Source organism: Lynx canadensis, chromosome A1 (assembly GCF_007474595.2).
Source record: "Lynx canadensis isolate LIC74 chromosome A1, mLynCan4.pri.v2, whole genome shotgun sequence".
NCBI lineage: Eukaryota > Metazoa > Chordata > Mammalia > Carnivora > Felidae > Lynx > Lynx canadensis.
Genome location: NC_044303.2, coordinates 53,403,326 through 53,426,811, shown reverse-complemented (window position 1 = coordinate 53,426,811; position 23,486 = coordinate 53,403,326).

The window sequence follows — 23,486 nt, the reverse complement described above, 5'->3', positions numbered from 1 at the left end:
AGTTTTTAAATTTATTTTGAGAGAGAGAGCCTGCGCACAAGCAGGGAAGGGGCAGAGAGGTGGGGTGGGGAGGGCGGGGAGACAAAGAATCCCAAGCAGGCTCTGCAATGTCAGCATGGAGCCCCATGCGGGGCTCTAATCCATGAACTGTGAGATCATGATCTGAGCCAAAACCAAGAGTTGGATGCTTAACCAACTGAGCCACCTAGTCGCTCCAGCCAAAAATCTTTACACCTTATCTAGCTGTTGAATTTGCCCTGGATTTGTTCTTTTTCTCTTTCTACCCCTCCCCCCCCCCCCCAAATGATCTAACAGCATTAACTTCTCTTTATGGAGTTCTAGGACAATTTGGGTGGGCAGGGACAAACATCACAGCTTCACCCTTCCCTCCAGCTGGTTAGCCAACATTTTTATTCAGGTAGAATTTCATTATACAGACACAGATCTCAGGACTGGGTCTAGCAGTGGCTGAGCCACTTCCTGTCTCAGAAGAGACTCCCTGCCATGAATCACTGCCCTGCTGTTGCCAGGTACTTGTTTGCTCAGTAGTAACATACTCCTCCCGCACCTCCCCACACACAGAGTTCTGGGGAATTGCCCCAATCTTCAGCTCTGCTGAGGTGCTTTATGACTCATCCTCTTTCTCCTTAGGGCCATTTTAAAGGACAAACATAACTCCTATCTTTATTTATTTACTTCATTTATTTTTGGTCATTTCTCTTGTAGGCATCTCCTTACTTATTTGAACACAAGCTAAATTAAGTCTAAAATCAGTAACTTTGTTTTGCATATCATTTATATAAAATCGGCTTTCTTTTCTGCTTCTCAGTTAAATATTTTCTTTCCATCGGGGGAAAAAATCCATGCAGGAGGAAGATCTTATTTTCTGTGGTACAGTCAACTGTATTTCCCACTAAATGCTATCAGTAATTGTCCAAAATAAGATACAGAACTGCAATCCTTGGCATTCTATTTGGGATCTGTTTATTCATAGCTTTGCATACAATACCTCTCCTGGAATGACAAGGATTCCCAATGCAACTAGAGTTGCAGCACCTGATCTCTGCACTATTCTGCAATGTCAATGGATTTTTTTTAAAAAATCATGATTCCGGTATATTCGTTTCTTTGTTTTATTTTATATTATAGCTTAAAAGTGTTACAGGTCAATATCCTCCACCTTTTAGAATTGATATCTTATGTTGGAGATCTTGGCATGCTTATTTGCAACTTAACCTCCCATACAGTGGAGTACCCACGTGGAGGGGCTATGAAACATGTGTCTTTGTGAATGTCCTCAACTCCTGTCACTAGCCTGGAGCCAACTGGATTAGAGAATTTTAAGCAGCCCAATTTTGTTGGAACACAAGGTGCGAAGGTGGGAATGGCAGGAGATGACGTAGGAGAGACAGTGTTAAAGAGCTTAAGTTTGGTAATTTTAGAGTTTGTCATAGGTCTGGAGAGAAAAACTGGGCATAATCTAATTTTGGGAAGTCTAAAATCTAAAATAAATCAATTTTCCTAAATTTAAGAAACTATATTTCAAAAAACTCAGAGGAACAGATTCTAAGGCTCCTATATAGCTCAAGAGGGTTTAAAACTCCAGAAATCTAAAAAAAAAAAAAAAAAAAAAAAAAAAGCAACTCCAGAAATCTATTTCTCATTAAATAGTTCAAATGGCATCAGTAATCACACCAATAAATACTCTAGACTATATAGTGTTATTGGTTTAGTATGAGTGAGTGAATGGGGGGATATCAAAAGAAACAATATGATTCACAGTGAATTTTTTAGTAATCTATCATTTAAGTTATATTTTTGATTGTGATATTACTTATACACACATGCACACACACATGCACACATGCATGTACGTATGTATATGTAATGGAAATAAAAACATGTAACTATGGGCAATGTCAGAGGGCAGTAATGTGCCTAAATAAAGTGAGATGATTTTTAAAATACCATACACAGCAAGTTGTTTCTTTCCTTTCTGCTCACTTCCCTGCATCCCCCTTCTCCTCCCTTCTTTTCCTGTTATATTAAAAAAAAAAAAGAAGGAAGGAAAAAAAAAAGAGATAAAGAAAAGGAAAAGGAAAGGAAAAGGAAAAGGAAAGGAAAAGGAAAAGAGAGGAAAAAAAAAAGGAGAACACGAAGTTCAAGCTCCTAAGGCTGGCACCCACATGTGATGGGTCCCAGCCAGGCCTGCCATGCCACATGCATGTTTGCAGACTGGTCACTGTTGCATAGTGCCAAGGTAACATGACTGCAGTGCCACTCTACATGGATAAGCCCTAGTCATTTTTATATAACCGATGTACCATGTAGCAATATGGTATTTATGACAGTAAATATTGTACCTAGAACCTGGATGAGATGCATGTAATGTACTTTTAAGACAGTTTAGAAACCATAAAAGGTAATTATCCTGGAGTTTCGGGTGAACATAGTTTGAATAAGAAGAACAGTAACAGATTCAGGTTTTCTGTGGTCTGAAATGTAGTCAGTTTGGGAGCAGGGCCCTATTTAAGAAATAAAAACTGACAAATTCAAAATTTACATGGTCTCTCCAAAGGCCTGGGGATAGGCTTAAGCAAGCAAAGGCCCCTAAAGCTTGAGCTTAAATCTGCCTTTACTCCAATGGGGGACTTTCTTTAGTGTGGCAAGACCTTACCCTGAACAATCACAAAACCATCAGCACCATTCTGTGGGACACTAGAAGCCATATTCTCTACCCATCTCAACCAAAGAACATGGAAAAATGATTTGAGTGACAATTTTCTGAATTTTCCCAAGTTGGTTCCATAACTAGTACCACTCTAGATGCATAGGAGAGAAGTCAATCCATTGCATGCAAGGGATGCCTTATTGCAATAAGGCCTGATTCTCTCCTGGAATTAGTTAAGAAAGACTTCCCTAGCTTCATACCTTCTGTTATTCTTTCCTGCAAATGTATCACTGTAAGTTACACAATAAAATGTATAACACATAAATGTCAGAGTGCTTAGTTTTGCTACTCTAAAGCCAATTTCTACAAAACTAACATTACATTATGGTCCCAGAAATAGGGCTTACTCAGAGAGGACACATATAAGTGGATATGATCCTCTGGTTAGTATCAGAAGAATTTTATCAATCATTAGGAGCAAGAGGCAAAGATCAGATCATAAAAAGCAGGAAGTGAGGAAAAGCATCAGGAACCATGGTAGGAAAGAAATATCAAGTCTAAACATAGAGGAAATGTTGCAATCCTGTTCTTAACACTGCTACCCACATGACACATGAAAGACAGATGCAGAGAAGGAGTAAAATAAAGATTATATAACATTCAGAAGAGATAAGATCATTCCATAAATTTTTGAAATGATAGATTCCGGGAGGATTCTAATTGGATTATTAAGGAATGCTTCATGTCCTCCTAGTTCCCAGCATGGATTAACTTGAAAAGATCAACACACCCTGAACTCATCTCTCCAAATTTCACACTTACCATTCATTACTAGGAATAGAAGAGTGTGTTTGTGATCTTCAAGAAGAGGGAGAGGGGAAAAGGAGGGACACTGACTACAGGGCTGCAATTTAAGTTAGTATAATATTACACTGAACATTAGGGCAGGCAATTAAAAGTCTTTGGCAAAGCATAAGAGACTGTTAAAAACTGAGAACAAACTGAGGGTTGATGGGGGGTGGGAGGGAGGGGAGGGTGGGTGATGAGTATTGAGGAGGGCACCTTTTGGGATGAGCACTGGGTGTTGTACGGAAACCAATTTGTCAATAAATTTCATATATATAAAAAAAAATAATAAAATTTTAAGAATTCGGAAAAAAAAAATAAAAGTCTTTGGCAATGGGAAATGTCAAGGTCAGGTGACTGAGGAAAAAAAGAGAAAAAAAAATGTGCTAACTTGCAATAATGTTGGAAAAAGAGTTACAGGAATTTAAGGAAGAATGTGGTGTGAAGAATATGGAACCTCAGATAATAATACCAAGTGCAAACAGTTTGGGACTAAATGGAAGGAAAGGGAGAGAAATGGGAGATAATAGAGGAAGTAGGCCCTGAGTGGTTGCTCTAGAAAACATTGGTTCTTAAAGTGTGGACCCCAGATGAGTATCATATGAAAATTTGTTAGAAATGCAGGTTCTCTGGTCCTGCCCTATGACTACTGAATAGGAAACTCTTAGGCGGGATCCAGCAACCCAGATTTTAACAAGCCCAGGAGATGATTTAGTACACGCTAAAGTTTGAGAACCACTTCCCTATAACATTAGTGTTTGCAGCTTTTTTAAAAAAATGTTTTAATGTTTATTCTATTTTTGAGAGAAAGAGAGCACAAGCAGGGCAGGGGCAGAAAGAGAGGGAGACACAGAATCTGAAGCAGGCTCAAGTCCCTGAGCTGTCAGCACAGAGCCCAATGCGGGGCTTGAACCCACAAGCTGTGAGATCATGACCAGAGCTGAAGTCGGATGCTTAGGATGCTTAGCCGACTGAGCCACCAGGCACCCCTGCAGCTTATTTTAATGAGAGTAAAGCTCAGTCTAACTCTAAGGGCCAGTATTTGTCTTGATTGTTATATGTTAACGGTTTTTATTTAAAAAAAAAAAAGCCATCCAAAATTTTTGCATTGTGTTTAGATTTCAGGAATCTGTCACAAATCCTTTTGTTGAAAAGGTCTGTTGCAGAAAAAAAAGTGACTGTTTTTTTCTAACTACTGAGAGTTACAATGAACTTTTCATAGTTCTGAAAATGAAAGACTTTAAAAAACAGTAAACTTGCTGCTGATTCATTTGCACCAACCGATAAAATTTACGAACCGTCATCAATTTTCACTCCATGACTTTAGGCAATTATTTATGACAATGTTTCAACAAAACTTTTACACTTACTCAAGTACAAAGGTTGCTATTGTGTATTTCATAATAGATGAAATCAAGTTCCATAGCACATCTTCTTTTTGGGGACAGGAGCTTAGAGAACAGAAAGTTCACTATAAAACAAAATGCAATCTGATGTAGGACATTTATTCGTAACCTAGTAAACCAATGAGCAATAGGCAATTTGCGATTCAAAAAAATGATATTCTTTTCAAAGGGTTTATGAGTCAGAGTCCAGTCAGGAGACAGAAATCACACCAGTTATTAGAACAGGAATAACACAATATAAAGAATTGCTAGAAAGTAGAAGGTGGTCATCTACCAAAATGAATAAAAAGAGTCCAGAAATGTCAGGTGTAAAAAAGCAGCTACTTTTTATAGACTGTGAAACCATAGATAATAAAGGAACTAATCACCAGAAGCAGGCTATCCCATAGCTCAGGCTGAGATTCTGATGTCTTCAGAGAGAAAGTGGCTACCACAGTAGCACATAGCCTGCTGGTAGCCGAAGAAGTTGACTGAGTATAGGTCTGCAGAAAAGGGTGCACCATTGCTGGCAGTTGTGAGTGGGCTGGAGCTGGTTTCTAGAAGTGATACACCATTGCCTGAAAGCGTAGGCAGACCAGAGCTGCTCAGGCTTCTGGTAGGGAGACCATAACCTTAGGGTATGCCTGGAGCTCCTCTGAACAGCCAGCTGCTAATCTGCTCTAAAGAATAATATTGGAAGACAGGAATCTGGAAGAGAAGTATGTTCCTGCTGCTATTGCCTGGAGGGTCACACCAGTGTTTAGAGTCCAGCTGTAATATTACAAAGTAGGGCAAATAATGGTGGATTTGTAGCTGACAGACAATAAATCGATAACCTCACAGCCCATCCTCTGGCTATTCAGCTTCCATATACACTTTTCTCCACACATTTAGACCTCTATTCTATGACAAAACAACTCAAGTTCTCCACCAGTAAGTTACAGCTGTCCTCTGTACACGTGAAAAAGTTCTTACCCTCCTCCCAAAATGGAGAGACACACAGTGCCAAGAGTTACTGTATTATAATTCAATCAGTCCAATTGAATATTCTGTTATCTAAAGGCTAAATTGTAAATGTAACCTTCAAAAACACGTATATAAAATCATAAATGAGAGACGAAAAAAATCACTAATATATGCATTTAAGCAAATAGAAAATATGCAAAGCTGCTATAGCCCCAGCTTTTGTAATTGACCGAGACTGTAGTTGACATCTGTGACTTCTTTCTTCTACTATCCTTTCCATATTTTGTTTGCTCTCAGGAAAGACATCAGCTAGCTGGGGCTCTTCACTTGGTGGAATGATCTCAAACTTAATTCCTGAGGAGTCTGTATTCTCAACAATCTTGTCATTCATTTATCCATTCATTCATTTTTGGTTGCTGAGTTTTCTATTAACCTCAGAACATAAAAGTACTTGGACAACTAGGTAACCATTTGGAAAAAGATAAAATTAGATCCATATCTAAACTCCAAATAGATTAGAAATCTAAACCTAAATTAACAAATTATAAAAGTACTAAAAGAAAACATGAGTGGAGCGCCTGGGTGGCTCAGTCGGTTAGGTGTCCAACTTTGGCTCAGGTCATGATCTCATAGTTCATGGGTTCGAGCCCCACATCGGGCTCTGTGCTGACAGCTCAGAGCCTGGAACCTGCTACAGATTCTGTGTCTCCCTCTCTCTCTGCCCCTCCCCTGCTCACCCTCTGTCTCTCTCCGTCTCTCAAAAATGAATAAACATTTTTAAAAATTTTTTTAAAAAGAGAAAACATGAGTGAATTCCTTTTTAACCTTGGTGTAATGAAAGACTTTCTAAACACGATTCAAAATCCAGAGACAAATAAGAAAATAATAATTTTGACTACATAAAAATTTAAAAATTTTGCATGACAAAAAAACGTAAAGTTTGTCATAAACTGGCAAACAGGGAGAAATACTAGTGACATATAAGATGGACAAAGGGCTAATAATCTTAATATACAACGAATCTTAAAACTGATAGACAATCGCTAAAGCAGTGCCTACTAGGATATTTATAGCATTAAATATTTATATTAGAAAAGAAGAAAAGTCTCAAATCAATAATGTAAGTTTCTAATTCAGGAATTAGCAAAAGAAGAGAGAAACCCAAAGCAAGAAGAATTAAGGAAATAACAAAGACTAGAGCAGAAATCAACCAAGTTGAAACAGAAAACAATAGAGAAAACAGAAAAACAATAGAGAAAGCCAATGAAACAAAAAGGAGGGTCTTTGAAAAGAATAAATAGAATTGAACGGCGCCTGGGTGGCTCAATAGTAGTCATTTGACTTTAGCTCAGGTCATGATCTTGTGGTCTGTGAGTTTGTGCCCCAAGTCCGGCTCTGTGCTGACAGCTCAGAGACTGCCTACAGCCTGCTTCGGATTCTGTGTCTCCCTCTCTCTCTGCTCCTCCCCCACTCACGTTCTGTCTCTTTCTCTCAAAAGTAAATAAACATTAAAAAAATATTTTTAAAGAATAAACAGAATCTATAAATCTCTAGCAAGATGGAGGAAACAGTACAAAAATACTAATATCAGGAATGCAAGGGAGGATATCACTATAGATCCCACAGACAATAAAAGAATAATAAGGAAAGGCAAATAAAAAGGGAATACTATAAATAATTCTGTGCACATCAATTTAATAACTCCTATGCACCTAAGATGAAAAGGGCCAATCCTTGAAAACTACAAACTACTAAAATTTATCTAATCTGAATAATCCTATTACTACTCAACAAATTGAATTCATACTTTAAAATCTGAAAAAGAAATATCCAGCCCAGATTATTTTACTAGAGAATTCTAGTAAACATTGAAAGAAGAAATAAAAACAATTCAATACATTCTTTCCAGCAAATAGAAGCAAAAAATAGAATAAGTAGAAGTAAATAGAAAAATAGAATAGAAGACACTTCCCAACTCATGTAATGAGGCCAGAGTTACTCTCATACCAAATCCAGACAAAGACACTGGAAGAAAAGAAAATTCAGAATCATACCTTCAAGAACATAGATGCTAAAATCCTCAGCAAAATATTAGAAAATTAGATCCAAAAACATATAAAAAGGAATAATACATCACAACCAAGTGGGGTTTGTCCCAGGAATACAGGGCTAGTTGGTTCACTATGAGAAATTCAATCACTGTAATTCACTATACTAATAGCCTAAAGAAAAACACCATGTGATCACTACCAATTAATGCAGAAAAGCATTGGACAAAATTCAACACCTATTTATGATAAAAACTCTCAAAACCTAGAATAGACAGGAACTTTCTCAACCTAATAATAGCATCTATGAAAAGGCTATAGCTAACCCTAAGTTGAACAGCCTCAATCCAATATCAAGTATATATTCTTGAAATATATATGTTTGCCATAGGCAAGATATCCATATTTTATAAAGTTGATATAGAGGCCTTCTGTAATAGGTGACTTGGGTCACCTATTTGCATACATAACACATAAAGAAGATAATCATCCCCTTCTTTCCATTTTCCCAGGATATTGTATCATTATCTTCAGATGATCCAAACTTTTTTGGTTAAAAAAAAAAAAAAAAAAAAGCCAGAGGCTGGTCTGAGTGCAGTGGTGTTTACAATTAATTGATCACAGCCAGTTACAGATTTCTTTGTTTCTTCTCCACTCCCACTACTTCACTTGACTCACCTTACATAAAAAATTAATTAAATAAATAATTATTTTTTAAAAAACCAAAATTCCAAAGTATAGTTTATTCTCTTTTTTACCTTTTCTGAGACAAAAGTTTCTCATATAAATGAAATGCCTTTCATTATAATTACAACAAAAAAAAGGAATTTTGTTGAGAACACTCCCAGGTTTTTCCTTACTTACATTACACTTAAAGTGATTTTAGGGGCGCCTGGGTGGCTCAGTTGGTTAAGCGTCCGACTCGATCGAACCCCAAGTCAGGCTCTGTATTGAGTGTGGAGTCTGCTCTCTCTTCTTCTCCCTCTGCCCTTCTCCTGTGCTCTCTCTCTCTCTCAAAAACTAAATAAAAGAGATGCTAATTAAAAGTCCTAGATTTGTCTCAGAGAATTCTGTATTTTATTTATATGAAGTGTTTAGGAAATGGAAGCTCAATTTTTCTCATTAGCCCCATTAATATTTGCTTCTTCACATATGGAACATTTATATAGCTTATAACAGCTACTAAATTGTAATTAGTATACCTAATTTTCCAAGCAAATGCTAGAAAAAACAAATGCTATAATCATAACTCTTATTTAAAAATAATTTAGGCAAAAATGAACTACTGGGACCTCATCAAAATAAAAAGCTTCTGCACAGTGAATGAAACAAGCAGCAAAACTAACAGGCAACCGCAGAATGGGAGAAGATATTTGCAAATGACATATCAGATAAAGGGTTAGTATCCAAAATCTATAAAGAACTTTTCAAACTCAACACCCAAAAAACAAATAATCCAGTGAAGAAATGGGCAAAAGACATGAATAGACACTTCTCCAAGGAAGACATCCAGATGGCCAACCGACACATGAAAAAATGCTCAACATCACTCAGCATCAGGTAAATACAAATCAAAATCCCAAAACTCACACCTGTCAAAATGAATAACATTAACAACTCAGGCAACAACATTTATTGTCGAGGATGCGGAGAAAGAGGATCTCTTTTGCATTGTTGGTGGGAATGCAAGCTGGTGCAGCCACTCTGGAAAACAGTATGGAGGTCCCTCAAAAAACTAAAAATAGAACTACCCTATGACCCAGAAATTGCACTACTAGGCATTTATCCAAGGGATACAGGTGTGCTGTTTCAAAGGGACAAATGCACTCCAATGTTTATAGAAGCACTATCAACAATAGCCAAAGTATGGAAAGAGCCCAAATGTCCATCGATGGATGAATGGGTAAAGAAGATGTGGGATGTATATACAATGGAGTATTACTCGGCAATCAAAAAGAATGAAATCTTGCCATTTGCAACTACGTGGATGGAACTGGAGGGTATATATGCTAAGTGAAACTAGTCAGTCAGAGAAAGACAAAAATCATATGCTTCACTCATGTGAGGACTTTAAGAGACAAAACAGGTGAACATAAGGGAAGGGAAACTAATATAAAAACAGGGAGGGGAATAAAACATAAGAGACTCTTAAATATGGAGAACAAACTGAGGGCTACTGGAGGGTTGGTTGGAGGGGGGATGGGCTAAATGGGTAAGGGAAACTAAGGAATCTACTCCTGAAATCATTGTTTCACTATATGCTAATTAACTTGGATGTAAATTTTAAAAAATAAAAAAATAGAAAAAAAATAAAACATATATTCACAAAAACAGAAAAAAAATAATTTAAGAGGCACATGGGTGGCTCAGTAGGTTGAGCGTCCGACTCTTTTTTTTTTTTTTTTTTTTTTTGAGAGAGAGAGTGTGCAAGTGAGCAAGGGGCAGAGAGAGAGGGAGAGAATCCCAGGAGGGGAAGAGGGAGAGAGAGAGAAAGAGAGAGAGAGAAAGAAGTAGGGCTCACCTGAAGTGGGGCACGAGTGGAGCCTGCTCAAGATTCTCTCTCTCTCTCCCCCCCACCCCTTCTCACCTCCTGCTCCTCTCTCTGGTTTGCACTAGCTCTCTCTCTAAAAAATAAAAAAAAGTGAAATATAATAAAAATTATATATGTATATATATTAATGTATATTTATTTTGAGAGAGAGAGAGAGAGGGAGCACAAGTGGGAGAAGGACAGAGAGAGAGAAGGGGACAGAAGATCCAAAGCTGGCTCTGTTCTGACAGCAGAGAGCCCAATATGGGTCTCGAAGTCACAAACCACGAGATCATGACCTGAGCCAAAGTCAGATGCTTAACCACTGAGCCACCTAGGCACCCCTAAAATCAAAATTTTAAATAAAAAAGATAATTTAAGTATTTATTTTTGTTTTAGTATACAAACTTGATAAGAGTTAAAATGTATGAGACTAACATAAAGGAATGTAATGGGCTGAATTATGTTCCTCAAAATTCATATGTTGAAGTCTTAACCTCCAGTACTTTAGAATGTGACTGTATTTGAAGATAGAGCATTTAAAGAGGTAATTAAGATACTATATGGGTGGGTCCTAATCTGATAGGACTGGTGTCCTTATGAGAAGAGATCAGGATGTAGACATGCACACATGAGAAAGACCATGTGAGGACACAGCAAGAAGATGCACATGTGCAATCCAAGCAGGCCTCAGAAGAAACCCAACTTGCTGATACCGTGGTCAGAACCATGAGAAATAAACTTCTGTTGTGTACATGACCCAGTCTGTGTTACTTTGTTATGACAGCTCTATCAAACAAACACAAGGAGTTTTAAAGTATTTTTTTTCAAGGTGAGTTGAAAATGCTTCCTGTTTGCTAGGCACTGTGGGAAATATGAGCATTTTAAGAAACAGTTATTTCACTCAAGAAATTTAAAATATTCAGATTTAACTGGGCTGAAGACCACAGTGGGAGATCAATCCTGTATTCTCTAACAAGCAGAACAATAAACAATATACGTATATATTCTCTTACATTCTTTAATAAACAAAAGAAAATTGAGTTTTCTGTTCATGATCACTAAAATCTTAGTGCTTTTTGACTGTAATACGTAAATCCCCACAATAACATGTAAATGTAGCCGAATCATGGAAAAATTATTAAGGAAAAACATTTTTTTTTCCAGCTTAACCATACTACTGCAAGAAGCACAAATGCAAAAATGATAAAACTTTTACTACATTTAACGGAGAATGTCCTAATGATCTCCAAACAGGTGTTCATTAACAACTAAATACCCCCTGAAAGATAAAAATTTGAGGCCTGGAAACTGATACCTAGAGCTGAGTAGAGAAAGCGTCCATGCACCAGTAGAGCTAGAATCCAAACCACGGTATCTGGGACTTTACTATTAGAAAACAGGAGCAGCTCTTGTATTTGCGATTGTTCTGAAGAGTAATTACAGAGAATTCCTCTCCAGTGAAAAGTTTAAAAATTTATATAACTGCTTTTTCCACTTAAAAAAAAAAACACTGGGTTATTAGTTAAAACAAGATATGTTGATAAATGAGTTTTGTCTGTTCCCTGTGGCTTGGTACAAGCTGTATAATCTGTTCCAACCTACTCATTTACATGACTTCTCTCTATCACTGAATAATTGAAAGTTAGCTTCACATTTGGGCACTTACTGCACTGTCTTCTCATACATTCTTAATATTGTATTGCTAATAAGTTGATAATGTACCCCCTTATATTAGAAATAAATAATTAATTAAAGGTGCTGAACTCTGGGAACATGAGCTAGCAGCTTTCCTTTCCTCCCTAAATATTGAGTTTATAACTTTGATCACTTGGGCCAGTGGTTAAGTCCATCTTTGGCTGAACACTGAATAAGCATCTGCGGGAAGCTCCTTCTGCAAATGAACTAATTAATTTTATCAGAAAAGACAGAAAGAAGCAAGTTTACAGACATATTCATAGTACTTGCTAGGAAATATTCCCAACACATAGTAATTGCGGAAAACTACATGAGACATTCTAAGGCTTTGTCTAAAACTTTTATGATGAACACCGAACAGATTCACTTCATTCATTCATTCATTCATTCAGTCCACAAAGATTTGCTGAATGCCTTCTGTAAGAGGTTATCTTGTATCAAGTCCTAGAAGCAGAGCCTGAGATGAGGATTCTTATTGAAATAATTAGTTGAGGAAGTGATCTCAAGAGGTGAGTGAGAGAGGCAAGGCGGCACATGGGATAAAGGTTAGCAAGGATGTAATCTCATCAAGACATTAACTTCAACTTTAGTCCAGTCCCCCAGTTAATTCTCATCCCATCTTGAGGGAAGGGGCCAACTTATGTGCCCCATGTTAGCCCTTCAAGGGTGTGGCTGCTCCAGTCTCTCTCTGTTCTGCTGAAAGGAAGAGAGCAATTTGCCTGAGATGGGGACATCTATGAATTGCTAACAGCAAATACTCCTAACAGCTAGGGGATTAGGGGTAGACAAACCAGCCAGATCAAGGGAAGGTGGCCACCAACATAGTCCAGTTGATGACTGTGTAAGATATGGTCATGACTTATTAAGCGTTTAGAGGTAGAATGTACTTTAGAGATTAGACAGAACATGACCACTCATTTTCTACATAACCAGCACTGAGGCTCAGAGACATAGTTTTAGGAGTACCTGATTTGGCACAACGTAGATTAAAGATTAAACAGGGGTGCCTGGGTGACTCAGTCGGTTAAGCAGCCAACTTCAGCTCAGGTTATGATCTCGTAGTTCATGAGTTCAAGCCGCCTGCCAAGTTCTGTGCTGACAGCTCAGAGCCTGGAGTCTGCTTCAGATTCTGTGTCTAATTCTTTTGATTAGTATATAGGTTGCAGAAACTTCATCTCTAGTATTTTTCTTTCAGAGAACTAAAGAAGCAGATAATAGAGTTTGGGACTAAATTGAGTTTTGTAATAGGAAAGAACTAATTGCTTGAGAACAGTAACTGGACTTCTCCCACTTGCAATGAATTTAAAAAGAATTCAACATCTAAAAAAAGAATTCAACATCTAAATATAGATGAGAATGAAAAAATTAAAAAGGTAGCCCTAAATTGGAAATAAGAATAAGAAACAAGAGATCAATTTCTTCTCGTCACAAGTGATGAGGCAGAAAAAACCAAAGCTGCAAGAATGCCTAGTAATGAAAGAGCAGAAAGAGATGTCTCATCATTGGAGTTGTTTTTTTGGTTTTGTTTTGTTTGTTTGTTTGTTTGTTTAACAGCACTGAGTCGTTTGACCATGTTTTATGAGGCAGAACTTGAAAGAAACTGAGAATTAGGACTCTATTTTCAAGTGCTTTTTAAAAATTTTTTTTTGAATGTTTATTTATTTTTGAGAGAGAGAGAGAGAGAGAGACAGAGCATGAGTGGGGGAGGGACAGAGAGAGAGGGAGACACAGAATCGGAAGCAGGCTCCAGGCTCTGAGCTGTCAGCACAGAGCCTGACGCGGGGCTCGAACTCATGGACTGTGAGATCATGACCTGAGCCAAAGTTGGACGCTCAACTGACTGAGCCACCCAGGTACCCCTATTTTCAAGTCTTTAAACTTGACACAGATGAAACCCAGGGAATTTGACTTTTCTCTTAAAACAACCTGGCTTAAAGATGTATTTACATTGTCTTTAGGAACCCTGTACCAAATAACCAAAATGTGAGAGTTTATGAATTCTGTTCAATTTATCTATCTGTTTATATCAGGAGTTCTTAATCTGAACTCCTTGGGTACCCAAAAGGTCCATGGATAGAATTCAGAAAGTGTTTGAACTTAATGGGTAAAAACAAAATTTATTTTCAGTAACACTTAACTGAAATTTAGAGAGTCCTTCAAACATGAATGTTGGCAGAAATCTTGGTCCCTGTGACCTTGTCACCATTAGAATCCACAGATACTTTCAGATCACAGTGAAGTTGTTATAGACATATTAAAATATTATTTATGCTAATCACTCCTCAAAAGTACTATGGTATTAACTTTCAGCCTCCCTGTCCATGGACACTCTTGCACTGGAGTACTAATCTGGGCCTTCACCTAGTGAAGCTATATAACCTCATAATAGAACTTTAACTCAACAGCTTCAAAGAATTTTGGTATTCCTTGGGGGAACCTATCCACTTCTTGTTAAGCATCCTCTGGAAACTAATTAAATTTATGATAATATATTTTTGATAATCTGGATTGTAACCAAAAAATTTTTGATAATCTTGTAACCAAAAAAACCCCAAACTGGAAATCAATCGGATATTTTACATGACATACACATTGCCCTGTCAAAGAAAGTTTATTGTTCTTATTCATATTAAGTAACAATGGCCTTCACATGGATAAGTGTTATAAAAATACAATTTAACTTTGATTTGCCTATATTTGAAATCTGTTATGTAGCATATTTTTAAAAATTCATATATTGTTACATTACAAACATAATTTTTTTAAAGTAGGCTCCATGTCCAGTGTGGGGTTCAAACTCATGGCCCTGAGATGAAGAGTCACATGCTATACTGACTGAGACAAGCTGGTGCCCCAGAAAAATAATATTTTATAACGTCGTCAATATAGTTACTTTTTTGGTAATCCTATATATTTTATGTATTCAAAACATTATTCTTAATAGGAATCCACAGGCTTTACCAGACTGTCAAAAGGGCCTATGATATAAGAAAAGGTTAAGAACCCTTGAGTTAGAAGTTATTTCTTATTTATGTAAATCATGACATTTAAAATTTGCTTTCACTGGTCTTTGTTTCTGGGTTCTGACTCAAATCAGTTAATTATTTCTTTAACTCATACATTTTTCCTATATTTATACCTTCATGCCTTTAGTGAAATATGTTTTACATATTATAAAATCCACTCATTTCAGGTGTACAATTCAGTGACTCAGTAACATTATTGAGTGGTGCAACCATCCACCATGAGTCAGTTTTAGAACACTAACATCCCCCCCAATAAAATCACTGGTGCCTATTAACAGTCCTTAGTTCATTTTTAGGCATATTGAAAATGTATCCCATTACCTTATCATTGGTCATCATGCTTTTTATTTATTTATTTATTTATTTATTTTTAATTTTTTTTTTTTAACGTTTATTTATTTTTGAGACCGAGAGAGACACAGCACGAACGGGGGAGGGTCAGAGAGAGAGGGAGACACAGAATCTGAAACAGGCTCCGGGCTTTGAGCTGTCAGCACAGAGCCCGACACGGGGCTCGAACTCACGGACTGTGAGATCATGACCTGAGCCGAAGTCGGCCGCCCAACCGACTGAGCCACCCAGGCGCCCCGATCATGCTTTTTATTTTTTATTTATTTATTTTGAGAGAGAGTGAGCAAGCAAGGAGAGGGGTAGAGAGAGACAGGGAGAGGGCTTGGTTAGTGCAGAGCCCAATGTGGGGCTCTATCCCATAAACTGTGAGATCATGACCTGAGCCAAAGTCAAGGGTCCAATATTTAACCAACTGTGCCACCCAAGAGCCCCTGATTATCATGTTTTTTAGCTTATAGGAATTCATCTATAATAAAAGTCCCATGATTATGCTAATGCTTAGCATGGCATGAGTGGTATACATTTTGGAAACAAGTTTATTTGAAAAATACTCATTCTAGGGGCACTTGGGTGGCTCAGTTGAGTGTCCAACTCTTGATTTTGGCCAGGGGATCATGATCTCACCGTTATGGGATCAAGCCCTGTGTTGGGCTTTGCACTGAGTGTGGAGCCTGCTTAAGATTCTCTGTCTCCCTCTCCCTCTGCCCCTCCCCCGCTGGCACTTTCTCTTAAAATAAATAAACATTTAAAAAAATTCTTATTTTAGTTAGTAGTAGGTAGTAGTCATCAATGGATGCCAAAACTAGTGTGTAAATGTCTGAGGAGTGACAGGATAGTTACAGAATCTCAAAGTATCTTTCCAAAAGTCATTTATTAATTATAAGAGGTAGCATAATAATGTCAGAGTGGAGACACATGACAGATACCCCTTTAGTCAAACGATCAAGGTTAAGCACAAGTAGTGAGACAAATGAACAGTATATGCCTTCTGATGTGCACTGTGAAGAACAGAGCATCCTTTCTGTGATATTCCTGCATAACTTGAATCTAATAACAAGAAAACATCAGACAAAACCTAATTTGAAGGACACTCTACAAAACAATTGTCCTGTACTCTTTAAAGATGTCAGCTTCATGAAATACAAAGAAAGTCTCAGGACTTCCATATTCAAGGAAAGTAAAGAGATACGACAACTGAATGTAATGCATGATCTTAAATTCCTTTTGCTGTAATTGTAACTACTGATCTATTAGTAAGAGCTGAATAAAGGCTGTATAGTAGGTAATAGTGTTGTATCAGTATTAACTTCCCAATTTTGAAAATGTGCTGTGGTCATATAAGAAAATGTTCTTGGTTTTAGAAAATACACACTGAAGTATATAGAAGGAAAGAAGTATTGTATCTGTAACTTACTCTTAAATGATTCAGAAGCGCATGTGCGTGTGTGTGTGTGTGTGTGCATGTGCACATTCACGTGTAGAGAGAGAGAATGAAGAAGAAGATTATGAGACAATAAAAGTTAACATTTGGGGAATCTGAGTGTAGGGTTTTCTGGAATTCTTTGTACTACTTTTGAAATTTTTCAATAAGTATGACATTACGTTAAAACAAAATAAAAGACAGCCAGCTCTACATGTACTCACTGTCATGGCAAATACTGAAAGTTTTAATACCTCAATTTACACACCACTATTGGTTATTTTTAGGTACTGGCAATTTTTCTCCGTAGATTTTTTGGCTGTGCCCTATTTGCTTCTTTCGTTTGAGTATTTGTGCTCTCTTGTTTTGTTTATTATTTCCCTAGGGCAGATGATGCTGAGCTTCAAACATATGGTCATTTTCATTTTCTGCCATTCACCTACAAAAAAAAATGCTAAAAAGGAACAATCATTATGATAAACTAAAATAAGGTATAGAAATGTGGAGCAGAATGAGTCATATTTTGGGAGTCTCCAACTTCAGTTAACTACTAATTCAATTCGTGACCTTGGAAAAAAACCACATCACTGCTTTGAGCCCCATTCTCCTCATAATCTTGTACAATACAGAGTGTTGAAAGGATTAACTTATGATTGTGCATCACTTTAAATCTCTTTGATTTAGGTATTAAAAGAGTTACCACAAATAAATATCCCTATAAATAGCATACTTATGAAAAACTTCTTCTTGGTATATTGGTAGTTGTTTTAGAACTACAAAAGCTTTTCTAAATTTTTTTTTTCAACGTTTATTTATTTTTGGGACAGAGAGAGACAGAGCACGAACGGGGGAGGGGCAGAGAGAGAGGGAGACACAGAATCGGAAACAGGCTCCAGGCTCCGAGCCATCAGCCCAGAGCCTGACACGGGGCTCGAACTCACGGACCGCGAGATCGTGACCTGGCTGAAGTCGGACGCTTAACCGACTGCGCCACCCAGGCGCCCCTACAAAAGCTTTTCATAATGCTCAAAGTATTACCAGCACTGGCCTAGAGTATACTTTCTTCTTGTGGACACTGTTACTGAATAATATTGAGAGAATAGGAATCATGCAAGGGATTCATAGGTCACTAGTATTTTGCCTATTTTGTCTTTTCATTTCTGGACTGAAAATACCTGAATTAAACTTTTTCTTCAAAGTTATTACCCTCTGCACCAGGCCTGTTGTTTTTGTCTGCCTGGCATCCATTCATCTTTTCTCTAGCATTGAGTTTAATTTGGAAAGACATACCTCCTTCAACTCAGTTCATATGGTTTAGCTGGGACTGACCTGGGAGGATGAGGTCCACAGCACAGATCTGACCAATCGAAACAGCACATACTCTTATCTACAATGATTATAGGATTAGGGCACATGAGTCCCTCTTATGATTCTTTCTAAAATGAAGAAACAGGTGATCTCTTTCCACTGAGATCGCTAAACTGGGAGAATGTAAGATCATTATTTCTAGTAGTTATCTTGCCACCAGAAGGGAAGAATATGTCAAAGCCTATTTCCATCCCAGATAAAAACACAGGTGGCAGATAAAGAAAGTGACTTCCTAATGCTTATTTGAACATCTAGATGGGGTATGCCTGCATAGAGACATATGCATGGACATATGATGGTTACAATTCCTGTTGCCATCTTGTGACATTGAGGATAGGAGCCATGAATCAAGAAAAGCACTGTAGACATACAGAAAGTCCTGGATTCCTGTTGTCTTTGTGGAACTCCATCTGGTGTGGAAAGCCCACAGTTGAACTTCTCTTATATAAAACAATAAACACTAAGGTGTTTAAGTCATAGTAGTCAGGTTTATTGCTAGTAGTTGTCAAAATTCTTATGTAATATGATACATCTCTGCAGTCAACTATCAATGGTACTCCATGAAATGCTTCGATTTATTTCCTGTAGTGGAAACTAAGGAGAAATGGAACAAATATTTTTGCTTCAACCTATCACTAATTTCTTTTATTTTTACCTCATTTATAAATTTTTTGTGACAATGATTCTGATTGCTACTACCTCAATTCTTTTTCTAATTCTCTCTACATGATAGAGAAAATTTTAGACTGGTCAAATGTGGCAGTTCAGAGTTATGATACTCTTAATATGAGCTTGTAGATGATCCTAATTTTTTGCCTTCTCTATTCTTATGCTCATTATTCCATTTCAGACCATCATCAGTTTATTATGTGGAATTTCTTGGATCCAACCTTTGTTCACTAGACCCAATTCTCTGCACTGACACTAATCATTCAAATACATCATAATTTCAAAAATTCCTTAGAAAACAACTACCTAAATGAACTGAAGAGTGACCAAAATCAGGCAGAAACTGGAGGGAGGGCAACACTTGAAGGAAGTGGCTACAGGTTTAGATATTTATATATAATTTCTATCTTGAGGGCAGGCTCCAGTGAAGGAGCTAAATTTTGGAGAGAAACCCACATTTTAGCTTCAAGAAATAAACAAAGCATAGAGTTTGGGATGACAACTATAGCTGGAAAGAAAAAAGGAAAATTTCATATAAGAGAGGTCCAGAGTTCCAAATACTCTGCTCATATTTTAGTTGAAGCCTAAGCTCTAGCTGTTCAGGGTATATTTAATGTAACCCAGGGGCACTTGTGTGGCTCAGTTGGTTGAGCAGCCAACTCTTGATTTCAGCTCAGGTCATGATCCCAGAGTCCTAGGATCAAACCCTGTATTGGGCTCTGTGCTGAGCATGGAGCCTGTTTGAGATGCTCTCTCTCTCTCTTTCTCTCCTTCTCTCTCTCTCTCTCTCTCTCTCTCTCTCCCTCTCTCTCTCTCTCTCTCTGTCCCTCTCCCCTGCTGATGCTTTCTCTCTCTTTCTAAAATAAAAAGAAAATAAAAAATAAAAACATAAAGTAACCTAGATAAGGCCAAAAGATCTGAACAGAGATTGCAGCTGCTGCCCTCCATAGGAAAGATCCTGTGAGTTCAGTGATGTTAACTACCTTAAACAACAACAAAACAAAACACAACTCTTAGCCAACTAGGAATAGAAGCAGAACTTTTTCAATTTGATAAAGCACATCTACAAAAATCTGAGAGCGAATGTCATACTTAATAGTGAAAAACTTGAAGTTTTCCTGATAAGATCAGGTACAAGGCAAGGATGTCTCTGGCATCATTGCTTTTCAACATCATACTATAAGTCCTAGCTAATGCAATAAGACAAGAAAATGAAATGAAAGTTGTACAGATTGGGAAGGAAGAAATAAAGCTGTTTTTGTTCATCGATGACATGATTGTCTATGTAGAAACCCCCCCCCCCGGAAATTGACCAAAAAAAAACCCTCCTGGAACTAATAAGCAACTATAGAAAGGTTGAAGGATACAAGGTTGATATAAAATCAACTGCTTTCCTATATACCAGCCATGAACAAGTGGAATTTGAAATTAAAAATACATTTACCACATTAAATTAGCAGCACACCCCCCCCGGAAAAACCTATGTATAAATCTAATGAAATATGTACAAGAGCTGTATGAAGAAATTCCAAACAATGAAGAAAGATTTTACGAAGATGATCTAAATGGAGAGATATTCAATGTTCATAGACAGCAAGACTCAGTAGCATCAAGATGTCAGTTCTTCCCAATTTGATCTATAGATATAGTATAATCCCAAACAAAATGCCAGCAAGTTATTTTATGGATTCTAAAATTTATATGGGAAAAAGTCCCAGAATAACCAACTAAACACTGAAAGAAAAGAACAAAGTTGAAGAACTGAAAGATTTACTATAAAGCTACAGTAATCAAGACAGTGTGGTACTGGTCAAAGAAGAGACAAATGGACCAATAGAACAGAACAGAAAGCCCAGACATAGACCTACACAAATATAGTTAACAGATATTTTGTAAATTGAAGTATGACTGACATATAACATATTAGTTTCAGGTGTACAATAAAATGATTCAATATTTGTATATAATGTGAAATGATCACCACAATAAGTCTACCCAAATCTGTCATATAGTTAAAATTTTTTCCTTTTGATGAGAACTTTATATAAAAGATTTTTTAATTAAGTTTTTCCTTTTTTAAAGTAGGCTCCATGCTCAGCATGCAACCTAACACAGGGCTTAAACTCACAACCCTGAGATCAAGACCTGAGCTGAGATCAAGAATCAGACACTTAATTGACTGAGCCACTTAGGTACCTCTTTGACGAGAACTTTAAAGATCCACTTACTTAGCAACTCTCAAATGTGCAATACAATGTTATTAACTATATTCACTATGCTGTACATTATATCCCCATGACTTATTTACTTTGTAACTGTAAGTTTATATTTTTTTAATGTTTATTTTTGAGAGAGAGAGAGGGAGAGAGAGAGAGAGAGAGAGGAGGAGGAGGAGAGATCGTGAGTGGGGGAGGGCCAGAGAGAGAGGCAGAATCCCAAGCAGGCTCTGCACTGTCAGCACAGAACCCCAAATGGGGCTCCATCTCACAAACTGTGAGATTATGACCAGATGTGAAATCAAGAGTTGGACACTCAACTGACTGAGCCACTCAGGTGCTCCCAGAAGTTTGTACTTTTTGACCCAGTTAACCCATCATGCCTCTACCCCCCGACCTACCAATATGTTCTTTGGCAACCACCAATATGTTCTCTGTATCTATGAGCTTGTCTGTTTTGTTTTTTTTAAGATTCCACATATAAGTGAAATTATATGGTATTTGTTTTTCTCTGTCTGACCAATTTCACTTAGCATAATGCCCTCAAGGTCCATCCATGTTGTTGCAAATGGCAAGAAGTCATTGTTTTTTACCGTGGAATAATATTCCAGTGTGTGTGTGTGTGTGTGTGTGTGTGTGTGTGTGTACCTTTTTTTAATCCATTCATCTGTCAGTGGGCACTTAAGCTGTTGCAATGTCTTGGCTATTGCATATAATGTTGCCATAAACATGGGAATGCATATCTATTTAAATCACTGTTTTCATTTTCTTTGAATGAATATTTAGAAGAATTGTTGCATCATATGGTAGTGCTAATTTTAGTCTTTTGAGAAACCTACATGTTTTCCATAGAAGCTGCATCAATTTACATTCCCATCAACCGTGCACAAAGGTTCCCTTTTATCCATATCCTTACCAACACTTGTTACTTTTTGTCTTTTTGATAATAGCCATTCTAACAGGTGTGATGTAGTATCTCACTGTGATTTTGACTTGCATTTCCTTAAGATTTGTGACAATGAACATATTTTCATGTGCTGTTGGCCATCTGTATGTCTTCTTTGGAAAAATGTCTATTCAAATCTCTGCTCGTTTTTTGATGAGATTATTTGGTATTTTTTGCTATTGAGCTGTATGAGTTTCTTATATATTTTGGCTATTAACCCCTTATCAGATAATGATTTGCATACAGGCAAATAGGTTGCCTTTTCATTTCACTGATCATTTCTTTTGCTAGCAAAAGCTTTTAGTTTGATGTAATCTCACTTGTTGATTTTTGTTTTTGTTGCTTTCACTTTTGGTGTCATATCCAAAGAACCTTTTACAAGACCAATGTCAAGATCTTTTCCCCTAAGTTTTCTTGTAGAGGTTTTACAGTTTCAGGTCTTATAGACCTTAAGTCCTTAATCTATTTCAGTTTAGTTTTTGTGAGTGGTTTAAGATGGGGGTCCAATTTCATTCATTGTTTTGCATGCTTTCCCAATACCATTTATTGAAGAGACTATCATTTTCTCATTGATTCTTGGCCCCCTTGTCAAATATTATTTGATCATATATGCATGGGTTTATTTCTGGGTTCTTAATTGTTTCATTGGTCTGAATGTCTGATTTTATGTCAGTACCATGCTGTTTTGATTACTATAAGTTTGTAACAGAATTTGAAATCAGGAAGTGTAATGCCTCCAGCTTTGTTTTTTCTCAATACTGTTTTGGCTACTTGGGGTCTTTTGTGATTCCATACTAATTTTAGGCTTACCTTTTCTATTTATGTGAAAATGCCATTGGAATTTTTATAAGGATTGCACTGGATCTGTAGATAGCTTAGGGTAGTATTTTAATAATTTTAACAATATTAGCTTTTCCAATTCAGAAAACTGGAACATTGTTCCATTTGTTTGTGTCTTCTTCAATTTTTTTTCTTATAGTTTTCAGTGTATAGATCTTTACCTACCTTGGTTAAATTTATTCCTAAGTATTTTATTATTTTTGATACTATTGCAAATGGGACTGTTTTGTTTCTTTTTGTTGTGTATAGAAATGCAACTAATATTTGTATGTTGATTTTGTATCCTGCAAATTTACTGAATTCATTTATTAGTTGCCATGATTTTTTGGTGAAGTTATTAGGATGTTATACTCTATTGGCAGTCGTGGAACATTTTGCTACCCATTTGGAAAAATGAAGTTGGTTCCATAATTCACATTGTGCTTCAGAATACAGTTCAAATCCAAAAATCAATTTAAAAAAAAGCCCCATAAAATTATTGGAAGAAAACATGGGAGAATTCTTTA